This window comes from Macrobrachium nipponense, chromosome 28 (genome assembly GCF_015104395.2).
Source record: "Macrobrachium nipponense isolate FS-2020 chromosome 28, ASM1510439v2, whole genome shotgun sequence".
Lineage (NCBI taxonomy): Eukaryota > Metazoa > Arthropoda > Malacostraca > Decapoda > Palaemonidae > Macrobrachium > Macrobrachium nipponense.
The window spans coordinates 67,326-80,939 of NC_087217.1; the positions used below are offsets into that span (position 1 = coordinate 67,326).

A 13,614-nucleotide genomic window follows, 5' to 3' on the forward strand; every position below is an offset into this window, starting at 1 on the left:
AGCCGTCTGTATATACCATAAATCTGTTTCCCTTTCTTCTAATGTGCTCCAATGCACGTTGGCGGTACATTTCTGTACTTGTCATTTGCTTTTTGAGTAGGTAAGACAGGGAGGTACACATCTTTATTCGATTTAAAATCCACGGTGGTGGCAATTCCATTAGCGGGTGAAAAATTGGATCTATGTTATGCAAGTTCATTAAGTATTTAGCTTTTTTTGGGAAAGAGCTAGTACTATTAACTGCTGTTACTGGATTACAGTTTTGGAAGCAGTCAGCTGCAGGAGACGATCCTGCTTGCATTGAAAGACCTCTTTGTATTATCAAATTACGGTGATGTTTTAAGGGCAAAACACCTGCCTCTACCAGAAGTGAGTTTGTTGGGGACGATCGGAATGCTCCTGTGCACAATCGCACGCCTTCATGGTGCACTGCATTGAGATATTTAATGCAGATTCTGAGGCAGATGAATATATTGGACAGCAGTAATCTATTATGGATAAGACTGTTGCCTTATATATCATTTATAAAATTTCTTGCTTTGCTCTCCAATTAGTGTGTGATAACTTTTTTAATATGGCAAGGGCTTTGATGCCCTTGGCTTTAATGTATTTGTTGTGCTCTTTCCAATTTAAATGTTGATCAAATATCACTCCTAGATACTTGAATTTTGTACAAAACTGTATTTCAGTGCTATAAAAGTGAAGTTGATTGTTTGGTTCTTCATCCATCTTTTGTCTTTGTAGAAGACGATTGCTTTTGTTTTATCAGTTGAAAATTTAAATCCAACTGAATTTGTCCAACTACATATATTTGAAATGGCAGTACTGAGAACTCTCTGAGCATGTCTCAAATTACTACTCATATAGTAAATGACAAAGTCATCAACATATAAACTGTTTTTTACACCACTTGGTAAATTTATAGCAATGTCATTGACTGCTAAAGCAAACAATGTACAGCTCAAGACACTACCTTCAGGGATTCCTTCTTCCAGTTTATAGGTTACTGAGTAGGAATTTTCTACTCTTACTTGAAAAGTTCTGTTTGTTAAAAAAATTCTTAAAAAATATTGGTAAGTGGCCTCTTAGTCCCTTGGAGTGGAGTTTTTGCATGATGTTATGTTTCCATGTTGTATCGTATGCTTTTTCTATCAAAAAATATAGCTACTGTTAATTTCTTTTGTTCAAAGCCTTTTTTTTTATATGATCTTCTAAATGTGTTAAGGGATCTAGGGTTGACCTACCAGCTATTGAACCAGATTGTGTTAAAATGGATTCTTTGGTTATTATATATGTTAATTGTGCATTAACCATTTTTTCCAAAATTTTGCATAGGCAACTTGTTAGGGATATTGGTCTATAATTGGATGGATTACTTGCATCCTTTCCTGGTTTATTTATTGGGATTATTATGGCATGTTTCCCTTTATCAGGAAAGACACGTTTTAGCCATATACTATTATGAAATTTTAATAAATATGATTTAGCTATAGGAGCTAATTTTTCTATCATTTCAAATGATATTTTATCATATCCTGGTGCGGAGGGATGACAAGAGTTGATGGCATTATCTAGTTCATCCATGTTAAAAATATAATTATATTCCAGGTCTTCAAGAGTTTCAAAATTGAGTGTTATATTTTCTTTTTGTTTTCTGATATTTTGAAAATGTATATCTAGGCTGGCGTAAGCACTGATGTTTTCAAAATGCTTTCCAATTATATTTGATATTTCATAAGTATCATGGTATATTTTTCCATTTAAATGTATTGTACTTCTTGGAGGTCTTATATGTCTTCCATTGATTTTCCTTTTCTTTTGCCAGATATCCCTTGTGGATGTGTTTGAAGATGTGTTTGAGACATATTCCTTCCAGATGCGAATTTTTCCGCTATTACCGTTTTTCTAAAATTGGCTGTATATTTGTTATATAGTGGTTTAATGTGGTTAATTGTTGTTTGTTATAACTATTTTGTTTAATATGTTTATATTATAGGGCATTTTGTTGAGTGATTTAAGGTGAGTTTAAAGTCTGTTTAGATTGCGACCCAATACAGTATATGTTTTATTTTCCTTAAGGTAGTTAAGGTTGGGTTCCACCATGGGACAGGGGATTTTGTGGAATGTGATCTGGTTTATGGAATACTTTTATCTGCAGCATTTATTATGAAGTTTGAGAAGGATTCACATGTAGTATTGTGATCTTAGTTATGTGGGAATGGTGGTACGTTTCGTGTGTATAGGAAATATTTATCCCAGTTAGCTTTTTTTCTTGTAGGTGGCAATATTTTGATATTACTTAAGTAGTTCAGAATGATTGGGAAATGGTCACTTGTGTATGATCGTCTAGGACGTTCCATTCTAATTTCTCGGCTACATCATTTGAACATAATGAAATGTCAATTGAAGAAAAGGTTAGGTGTGTATTTGGAAAATATGTTGGAACTCCACTTTCATTTAGACAACACAGGTTGTGTTTCATCATAGTTTTTTCTATGTTGATTCCGGATGTGTCAGTGGGGTTATTAGTATCCCATAATGGATTATGTGCATTAAAATCTCCTACTATAAGAAGGGGTTCCTGTATACTTTTGCTAATAAGTTCAGAAAAATCACTAAAATTTGCATTGAAATTTGGTTGATTATATAAATTACAAATAGTGATTTTACTTTTGTCAGGCATATACAGTTTAATTGATGTTATTTGATATGGCATAGATGGTATGTCAAGAGGTTCATATGTAATGCTATTATGAACGTATATGGCTGTGCCTAATTTTCCACCGTCAGTTGGTGAATAACAGGCAATTTTATTGTGTTGGATATTTGTAGGGTTAGTACTTCCTATACGATGTAGACATATGCACATTGGGTTGTGGTCTCGTATGATTCTTTGTAATTCACCCAGACGTAGTTGGGTTAAGAGACCATTTATATTCCATTAAATGATTTTATATTCCATTATTGGGAGGAATTGGTGTTAAATTCTGTAAATTGATTGCTGATTTTACTTTGCCTCGTAGTTTATATGCATTTGAATTTATTTGTGGTTTTTTAATCGTTGCATTTGTATGTTCGTTATTAGATTCTGTAGTTGTTTGTTTTTCATAATTGAATATTAACAAGTCTATTTTTTATTTTATAATTTCCTTTTTGTATTTTAAGGATTCAGAACATGATTCGTTCTCATGTTGGTAAGTCTTGGCCTGTAAATTATATTTTGGCAATGTTGATATTTTTATTTTTGTCTTTCCTACTTGAAATCGAGTATATTTCTAAATCGTGGATATTGTTATATCTCAATTTTAGGGAGTCTAGGAATAGTTGTTTTGAAGGACGCTCCTGCTCGCTATTGGGTAGAATGACTGTACCCTGTACATAATTCAATGTTTCGTGACTTCTAATTATTACCTTTATATTATTTATTTCTGTTATACTTAAAAAGGCAGTGGACTGCTTTATATTGGTTACTTGGATAAGCGATTCATTGTCCTTGATGTATCTGCATTCCAAGTCTTGTGTTGGATATATGTCAAGTAATTTGTTTTAAAGCATCGCTGCTGAGATTTTGTTGTCAGCTTTGAGGGCTAGAAATCTTCACCAATTATCTGGTCCAAAGAGGTCATCAAAATGTACCAATGTGGGATTAAGTCGGTAATTTTTGTTTCTTTTTGGTCCTTGTTTTATGTATGTTGCTTGTCTATTATGATTTTTATATTTTTCTGTATTGCTGGGAGGATTATTTGTCTCTAATTCAGAATTATTGTTCATCATATATGGTTCCATTGTTACGATATTGGAGTTTACCAATTTATTTTTGTTTGCTTCTTTTTTATTTATGCACTCTATTTGGTTTTCTGGCTCTGTTGCTTTACTTGGAACAGGGTGTTCCTTTGTATCTTTTATAGTACTTTCACTACTTGTGGCAGTACCTAGGAAATTCGGGAGTGACGTGCCAATGGTCATCAACTGTGCCGTAGTTTTTCCATCATGGGGCCCAGGGGTACTCAAATCATTTATTTCAATGTTCATAAATTTTGAGTTTTTACAAAAAAGTAAAGAAAAAAAATAGAAATCTTGAAAAGATATCATTGGGTCCTTCGCGAAGTTAAATCTTCCGCCAAAGGCACAAGTGAGAAAGGACTCCCAAATGTCCGCATCCCTACCCTACCCCAAAAGGGGATGCCATAACATGATTAGTATGGCCCAAGTGTAAGCAGAACCCGCTTGCTAGGACTAAGAGTATTATATTAATACAATTATCCCCAACCTAATCACATTATGGGCAAACTGGATAGAATGCCGAGAGTTCTATTCCTAGAACCAGGCCCCCCCCCCCTGGAATCCGTGATCCAGCTCCACAGAATAGTTCCGCCTGAAAAACAGGTCCGAACATTGTCGGGTACACGTTAAGCCATGATATGTTTTCTCATTATTTGCTTTCAAAAATTTTGGCAAAAATGGAAAAGTCCACATAAGTTAACTCGAAAATATATAATGTCATATGGGACTCTTGGGTTCGAACCTAGGAAGAGATTCCTGAGGTTCGAGAGCCCCCTCACCACGTCAAGGTGGTCCCAAAATGAGGGGGTTACTGAAAATAACTGACACACTTGCTTTTGCCTCAGATATCATATCAAGAGCCATCTGTATGGCTGTGACTTCAGCAGTAAATACTGATATTAAAGGTAGGCTTTTTTTCATTGACATTTTTTTAATATGCAGATGCTCCTACTCCAACATTATTTTTGGAGCCGTCTGTATATACCATAAATCTGTTTCCCTTTCTTCTAATGTGCTCCAATGCATGTTGGCGGTACATTTCTGTACTTGTCATTTGCTTTTTGAGTAGGTAAGACAGGGAGGTACACATCTTTATTCGATTTAAAATCCACGGTGGTGGCAATTCCATTAGCGGGTGAAAAATTGGATCTATGTTATGCAAGTTCATTAAGTATTTAGCTTTTTTTGGGAAAGAGCTAGTACTATTAACTGCTGTTACTGGATTACAGTTTTGGAAGCAGTCAGCTGCAGGAGACGATCCTGCTTGCATTGAAAGACCTCTTCGTATTATCAAATTACGGTGATGTTTTAAGGGCAAAACACCTGCCTCTACCAGAAGTGAGTTTGTTGGGGACGATCGGAATGCTCCTGTGCACAATCGCACGCCTTCATGGTGCACTGCATTGAGATATTTAATGCAGATTCTGAGGCAGATGAATATATTGGACAGCAGTAATCTATTATGGATAAGACTGTTGCCTTATATATCATTTATAAAATTTCTTGCTTTGCTCTCCAATTAGTGTGTGATAACTTTTTTAATATGGCAAGGGCTTTGATGCCCTTGGCTTTAATGTATTTGTTGTGCTCTTTCCAATTTAAATGTTGATCAAATATCACTCCTAGATACTTGAATTTTGTACAAAACTGTATTTCAGTGCTATAAAAGTGAAGTTGATTGTTTGGTTCTTCATCCATCTTTTGTCTTTGTAGAAGACGATTGCTTTTGTTTTATCAGTTGAAAATTTAAATCCAACTGAATTTGTCCAAGTACATATATTGAAAATGGCAGTACTGAGAAACTCTCTGAGCATGTCTCAAATTACTACTCATATAGTAAATGACAAAGTCATCAACATATAACTGTTTTATTTTTTTACAACCACTTGGTTAAATTTATAGCAATGTCATTGACTGCTAAAGCAAACAATGTACAGCTCAAGACACTACCTTCAGGGATTCCTTCTTCCAGTTTATAGGTTACTGAGTAGGAATTTTCTACTCTTACTTGAAAAGTTCTGTTTGTTAAAAAAATTCTTAAAAAATATTGGTAAGTGGCCTCTTAGTCCCTTGGAGTGGAGTTTTTGCATGATGTTATTTCCATGTTGTTATCGTATGCTTTTTCTATCAAAAATATAGCTACTGTTAATTTCTTTTGTTCAAAGCCTTTTTTTTTATATGATCTTCTAAATGTGTTAAGGGATCTAGGGTTGACCTACCAGCTATTGAACCAGATTGTGTTAAAATGGATTCTTTGGTTATTATATATGTTAATTGTGCATTAACCATTTTTTCCAAAATTTTGCATAGGCAACTTGTTAGGGATATTGGTCTATAATTGGATGGATTACTTGCATCCTTTCCTGGTTTATTTATTGGGATTATTATGGCATGTTTCCCTTTATCAGGAAAGACACGTTTTAGCCATATACTATTATGAAATTTTAATAAATATGATTTAGCTATAGGAGCTAATTTTTCTATCATTTCAAATGATATTTTATCATATCCTGGTGCGGAGGGATGACAAGAGTTGATGGCATTATCTAGTTCATCCATGTTAAAAATATAATTATATTCCAGGTCTTCAAGAGTTTCAAAATTGAGTGTTATATTTTCTTTTTGTTTTCTGATATTTTGAAAATGTATATCTAGGCTGGCGTAAGCACTGATGTTTTCAAAATGCTTTCCAATTATATTTGATATTTCATAAGTATCATGGTATATTTTTCCATTTAAATGTATTGTACTTCTTGGAGGTCTTATATGTCTTCCATTGATTTTCCTTTTCTTTTGCCAGATATCCCTTGTGGATGTGTTTGAAGATGTGTTTGAAAAAAAGACATATTCCTTCCAGATGCGAATTTTTCCGCTATTACCGTTTTTCTAAAATTGGCTGTATATTTGTTATATAGTGGTTTAATGTGGTTAATTGTTGTTTGTTATAACTATTTTGTTTAATATGTTTATATTATAGGGCATTTTGTTGAGTGATTTAAGGTGAGTTTAAAGTCTGTTTAGATTGCGACCCAATACAGTATATGTTTTATTTTCCTTAAGGTAGTTAAGGTTGGGTTCCACCATGGGACAGGGGATTTTGTGGAATGTGATCTGGTTTATGGAATACTTTTATCTGCAGCATTTATTATGAAGTTTGAGAAGGATTCACATGTAGTATTGTGATCTTAGTTATGTGGGAATGGTGGTACGTTTCGTGTGTATAGGAAATATTTATCCCAGTTAGCTTTTTTTCTTGTAGGTGGCAATATTTTGATATTACTTAAGTAGTTCAGAATGATTGGGAAATGGTCACTTGTGTATGATCGTCTAGGACGTTCCATTCTAATTTCTCGGCTACATCATTTGAACATAATGAAATGTCAATTGAAGAAAAGGTTAGGTGTGTATTTGGAAAATATGTTGGAACTCCACTTTCATTTAGACAACACAGGTTGTGTTTCATCATAGTTTTTTCTATGTTGATTCCGGATGTGTCAGTGGGGTTTTAGTATCCCATAATGGATATGTGCATTAAAATCTCCTACTATAAGAAGGGTTCCTGTATACTTTTTGCTAATAAGTTCAGAAAAAATCACTAAAATTTGCATTGAAATTTGGTTGATTATATAAATTACAAATAGTGATTTTACTTTTGTCAGGCATATACAGTTTAATTGATGTTATTTGATATGGCATAGATGGTATGTCAAGAGGTTCATATGTAATGCTATTATGAACGTATATGGCTGTGCCTAATTTTCCACCGTCAGCTGGTGAATAACAGGCAATTTTATTGTGTTTGGATATTTTGTAGGGTTAGTACTTCCTAATATGATGTAGACATATGCACATTGGGTTGTGGTCTCGTATGATTCTTTGTAATTCACCAGACGTAGTTGGGTTAAAGAGACCTTTATATTCCATTAATGATTTATATTCATTAAATGATTTTATATTCCATTATTGGAGGAAATTTGGTGTTAAATTCTGTAAATTGATTGCTGATTTTACTTTGCCTCGTAGTTTATATGCATTTGATTTAATTTATTTGTGGTTTTTTAATCGTTGCATTTGTATGTTCGTTATTAGAATTCTGTAGTTGTTTGTTTTTCATAATTGAATATTAACAAAGTCTATTTTTTATTTTATAATTTCCTTTTTGTATTTTAAGGATCAGAACATGATTCGTTCTCATGTTGGTGTGTTAAAGGGCACCACCTTAATTTAGTAAAAATTGTCAATACAATTTTGTACTGTGTCCTCCTGTCTTTGGTAGTTAGTTGGTTATACAGTGGTACCGCGCTCGACATACGAAAGGACTCAACTTACAAAAAACTCAAGATATGAAAGCAAATATGAAAAAAATTTTACAGCTCTACATACGAAAATTGCTTCAAGTTACGAAAGGTTGTTGCTGTAAAGTCCCGAGATTCGCCCTGGACCACTGAGAACAATTTTTAAAAACTCCCTGCGCCGCCCAACTGAAGTAACGCAACCCCACCATCCTCCCCACTCTCCCATGCCATTGGTTCCTGGATGCCTAGTCACCCCATAAAGATCCTGCTCTCCTATTGTCAGCATCTACCCCTTGTGCTTTAAGTATTCTATTGGTAAAAGGATGCTGTAAATTGAAAAACTTATTCATGCAATACATTTAATAAAAAAAAAAAAAAATTTAGGTAAAAGATAGAATAAAGAATAGAAATGATGGTTTATTATACTGTTGGGTAGTTTCAGTAGTTGAAGAAGATAATGAAAATTTATGGCTTACTGTGTACTAGGAAAAGTGATTGCTTGGCGATCGTTCGATACTCCTAAAGTACTGGATATAAAACAGAAGCTTATGGAAGCTTTTTTTTTTTTGTTATTTGTTTATTATAGTTAATGGTTACTTAAATAATTATTTGAAATGAAGTACATGCAATACATAAAAAAAAATATTGTGATAGATATCATAAAATATAAAATAAATCAAGAAACTGCCAACAAATACGTATTTTTTTTTAGATTCTTCTTCTGTTTTAATATTACGTTACGTATATGTTTTTTCCTCATAGCTGTCAGTAACTCGGTATCTCCATTAGGTAAAGATAGAATAAAGAAATAGAGATGAATGGTTATTATACTGTTTGGTAGTTTCATTAGTTGAAGAGAGATACTAATGAAAATTTATGGCTTACTGTGTCCTAGGAAAAGTGATTGCTTGGCGTTTGTTCGGTACTCGTTAGAGCTGAATGTAAACAATCGTTTGGAAGTTTTTTTTTTTTCTTTGTGAATTATAGTTAATAATTAATTAATAATTATTTGAAATGAGTACATACTGATTATTTAATACATTTTATTGGCATATTCTAAAAGCTTTTAGCTTCTTAGGTTTAGATGTCAGAATCATAGACTAGGCTACAGTAGCAACCACTAACATAGGCTAGGCCCTTATTGCTAGGGACACAGGCGCCCTAAAGTCCTAATATATGCAGTAAAAATGGGGTTGAACATTACATGCAGTTGAATATTACTCAAGTATGTACAGTATTTTGCCTTTTTGGAGTTATATTACTTCCGTCGGATCGGCGTCGTAACCCTAGAACATGTGTTTTAGGCCTGGAAATATAATTTACTGGGGTGTTTTTGGAGGGCTTGAAATGGATTAGCCATTTTACATGTAAAATGTGGTCCAAGATATGAAAACCTCATGATACGAAGGGCGCCTCGGAACGGATTAATTTCGTATCTCGAGGTACTACTGTATGTACTTACAAAGCATTCATTACAACCACAAGATGAAGCATGTTTATCAATGTTGATAATTGGTTCAGAAGTATTTGGTCTAGCTTTAGAAATTTCTGGTTTTGTAATTCTATTGTTCCTTTTCTGTAGTGATAAGGACTGTTGGTTTGAGGGGTTATTTGTTTTGTTGTTGTTAATGGAATATTTGGGTCTTGTGGATGGTTGGGGGTTGATAGTTATATTTTGGTTTGGTTTAATGGTATGATTTTCATTAGTAATATTTGATGGAAATTGTAAAGAGTGATCTTTACTGTCCAGATGTTGGCTGTTTGATTGAGATTGAGAGTAATTGTGTATTTCCACTTGTGATGAGGTTAGTTTAATATCTTTTTTAAAATGTTCTCCTGGTGAAGTTGGAGTTTCTTTGGATTGATTGCAATTTTCAATATTCACTTTTTTCCCTTAGGTGGGGTTTGTTCCAGTGTTCTTTTCTTTTTGCCAGTTCGATTATTATCATTATTTAACTCCTCTTCCATTGGAAGTTCTTTTCCATGGATAACTGAATCATCTATGTTAGTGGTGGTATTGGTTGTCGTATTATCACTTTTATTTTGGGTTTTAGTATTATTGGTATGAAATTTAGTTTCTATGTTTATATTATCTTGTTATTGTGCTGCTTGATGTCTTGATTTTTAGTCACATTTGAAAAGGTGGGGGTTTTGGATGGATTATCAACTCCACATACTTTTAGCTCAAGTCTGGCTTCCATGACTGACATTCCTGTTCTATTTATTAACAACTGAAGTTCTGTGTTATATTGGTAAAATGTGCACTCCTTAGATTTTGCGTGATGGGCTAATCCACAATTAATACATTTGGTTGATTACAGTTCCAATTAGTGGTATGGTCATCTGATGGGCAGACTGCACATATTGCCTTATTACAGCATCTTTTGTATGTGTGTCCATACCTTGAGCACTGTGTACATTGTAGTGGTTTTGGAACAAAAGGACGAACTTCTCTATTTTGTCCAAGAATTTTTATTTTAAATGGTAGGTCTTGGCCTGTAAATTTTATTTTGGCAATGTTGATATTTTTATTTTTGTCTTTCCTACTTGAAATCGAGTATATTTCTTAATCGTGGATATTGTTATATCTCAATTTTAAGGAGTCTAGCAGTAGTTGTTTTGAAGGAAGCTCCTGCTCGCTATTGGGTAGGATGACTGTACCCTGTACATAATTCAATGTTTCGTGGCTTGTAATTGTTACTTTTATATTATTTATTTCTTTCATATTTCAAAAGGCAGTGGACTGCTTTATATTGGTTACTTGGATAAGCCATTCATTGTCCTTGAAGTATCTGCATTCCATGTCTTGTGTTGGATATATGTCAAGTAATTTGTTTTCTAGTATCACTGCTGAGATTTTGTTGTCATCTTTGAGGACTAGAAATCTTGACCAATTATCTGGTCCAAAGAGGTCATCGTAATGTACCATTGTGGGATTAAGTCGGTAATTTTTATTTCTTTTTGGTCCTTGTTTTATGTATGTTGCTTGTCTATTATGATTTTTTTATTTTTCTGTATTGTTGGGAGGATTATTTCTCTCTAATTCAGAATTATTGTTCATCATTTATGGTTCCATTGTTACGATATTGGAGTTTACCAATTTATTTTTGTTTGCTTCTTTTTTATTTATGCACTCTATTTGGTTTTCTGGCTCTGCTGCTTTACTTGGAACAGGGTGTTCCTTTGTATCTTTTATAGTACTTTCACTACTTGTGGCAGTACCAAGGAAATTCAAGAGTGATGTGCCAATAGTCATCAACTGTGCCATAGTTTTTCCATCATGGGGGCCCAGGGGTACTCAAATCATTTATTTCAATATTCATAAATTTTGAGATTTATAAAAAAGAAAAAAAAAATCTTGAAAAGATATCATTGGCCCTTCGCGAAGTTAAATCTTCCGTCAATGGCACAAGTGAGAAAGGACTCCCAAATGTCCAAATGTCTGCATCCCTACCCTACCCCAAAAGGGGATGCCATAACATGATTAGTATGGCCCAAGTGTAAGCAGAACCCGCTTGCTAGGACTAAGAGTATTACGATAATACAATTATCCCCAACCTAATCACATTATGGGCAAACTGGATAGAATGCCGAGAGTTCTATTCCAAGAACCAGTCCCCCCCCCCCCGGAATCCGTGGTCCAACTCCACAGAATAGTTCCGCCTAAAAAACAGGTCCGAACATTGTCGGGTAGATGATGGATCTACCACATTTCTCACTATTTAGCTTCGGATTTAACTCCACGTTAAGCCATGATATGTTTTCTCATTTAGTTGCCTTCAAAAATTTTGGCAAAAATGGAAAAGTCTACAGAAGTTAACTCGAAAATATATAATGTCATATGGGACTCTTGCGTTTGAACCTGGGAAGAGATTCCTGAGGTTCTAGAGCCCCCTCACCACGTCAAGGTGGTCCCATAATGAGGGGGACTTACAGAGTTAAGAGGAAAATGGCCTACATGCAGAAAATATATGTACGTACTACTGTACACGACACAAGAACAAATCCTGCTTTAAAATCTTCAACAAAACTTGAAAAATGAAAACTGGATTAGGGATTTTTGGCCATCATAAATCATTCGATACAAAAATTCTGGTCATAAAAATTAACAGGTACATCATTTCATAAGATACACTTTAAGAAAGCATTTGCTCAAGTGCAAAATCACAGCCATAGAGGTGCATGTAAGCTTAGACCTGCCACAGTAATAACCACATTTAAAAGGGTCAATATATTTTTCAGAAAATTGGAATACATCTCTGAAAGCAAATGGGAAGTAGAAGTATAGTACAGGCTTTAGCACAGTATTCCCATTCCTTAAGTTTAAGGAAAAATCAAGCCAAATTCAAAACAATCCACAATTAGCGTATGCCTAACCACCGATCCAAATCAAATAACCAAAAATCAATCGGGATACTCAAGTAGCAAAGAAAAATTTCCCAAAATCCCCAATGACCGGAGGTGCTGAAAACAAGTGTTGACAGTACCGGCGACAGAGAAAATCTGAATAGAAAATGTGAATGGTTCCTGACGCCCGCCTCCCAGCGGCGGGAATGGGTACTACCACCTGGCAGACCACTGTGTGTGCCGGGAGCTTTGAAATTCTATCGGACTGGAGAATACAGCTATATATATATCTGGCAGGTAAGCTTCATGAACAAATAAATATTTAAAGATTCCTATAAGATATGATTATATAACACACTTGTTTTGTAGCAAACACTCCTGAAAGTCTTGTGTGAGCTGCATGCTGGACGTTGACAATTTCCTGAAAAGATGAGGAAGATATTAATGACTTCATATCAAATTGGGATCTTCTTTTGGTTTACTAGGTATCTGAATAAATTGGAATTGCAAAATAAAACTGAGGCACAAGGCCAAGTGCTGGGACCTCAGAAGTCCTTCAGTGCTGAAAAAAAAATTGACAGTAAAAAGGGTCCCCCCTTTTAAAAGTTGGGGAAAAAAACGGCAAAAAAAACCTCCCGCAGTTGCATTATGAAAAAACTGTCAGGAAAGGATGGAAAGTGAGATGGAAGTAAGGTTATACAAAAAGACAACTGAGACAACTTCAATTCTACTGTATTCTCATTCTGCTTTGACTCAAACTGAATCATTTTCAGTTTCTGTTAGATCAAAACCTCAAAATATAACAATTTGTCGAAAATTGTATTTTTCCTAGGAATACAAACCTGAGGTCCTTTAACAAAAGGAAGGTATCTTTAGCAGCAGCTGAACAGGTCATAAGCTTCAAACAAGGTAGTTAACTACTTGTCCGGCAGTTGGCGGTCAGCTCGACTGCAAGGAGAGGAGTCACTTTGCTTTAGGCCCAGGAAAATGCAGAGTGAGGGGTGGCATGAGGTAGGACTATGTGTAAAGGACCTCAGGTTTGTATAGTTAGGAAAAATACAGTTTTCAACAAATTGTTATTTGTTCCGATACGTATACAAACCCTAGGTCCTTTAACAATAGGAAGACTCACTTATTGGTGGGTGGAATCTAATAAGAGGGTGGAATCTGAGTCTTATGAACAGACTGG

General features: G+C 34.6%; 1 long non-coding RNA gene across 5 annotated transcripts in view; it reads right to left on the reverse strand.

Moving 5' to 3' along the window:
* Positions 1–12,692: 12,692 nt before the first annotated feature.
* Positions 12,693–13,614, reverse strand: part of LOC135201244 (uncharacterized) — a 196,997-nt gene continuing 196,075 nt past the window's right edge. For 4 of the 5 annotated variants that reach the window (XR_010311462.1, XR_010311463.1, XR_010311461.1 and 1 more), the window contains exon 4: positions 12,700–12,846. This is a non-coding gene — a long non-coding RNA (uncharacterized LOC135201244). Of the gene's footprint in view, positions 12,847–13,614 lie in introns of all 5 variants that reach the window. The other variant, XR_010311459.1, reaches the window with a different exon arrangement.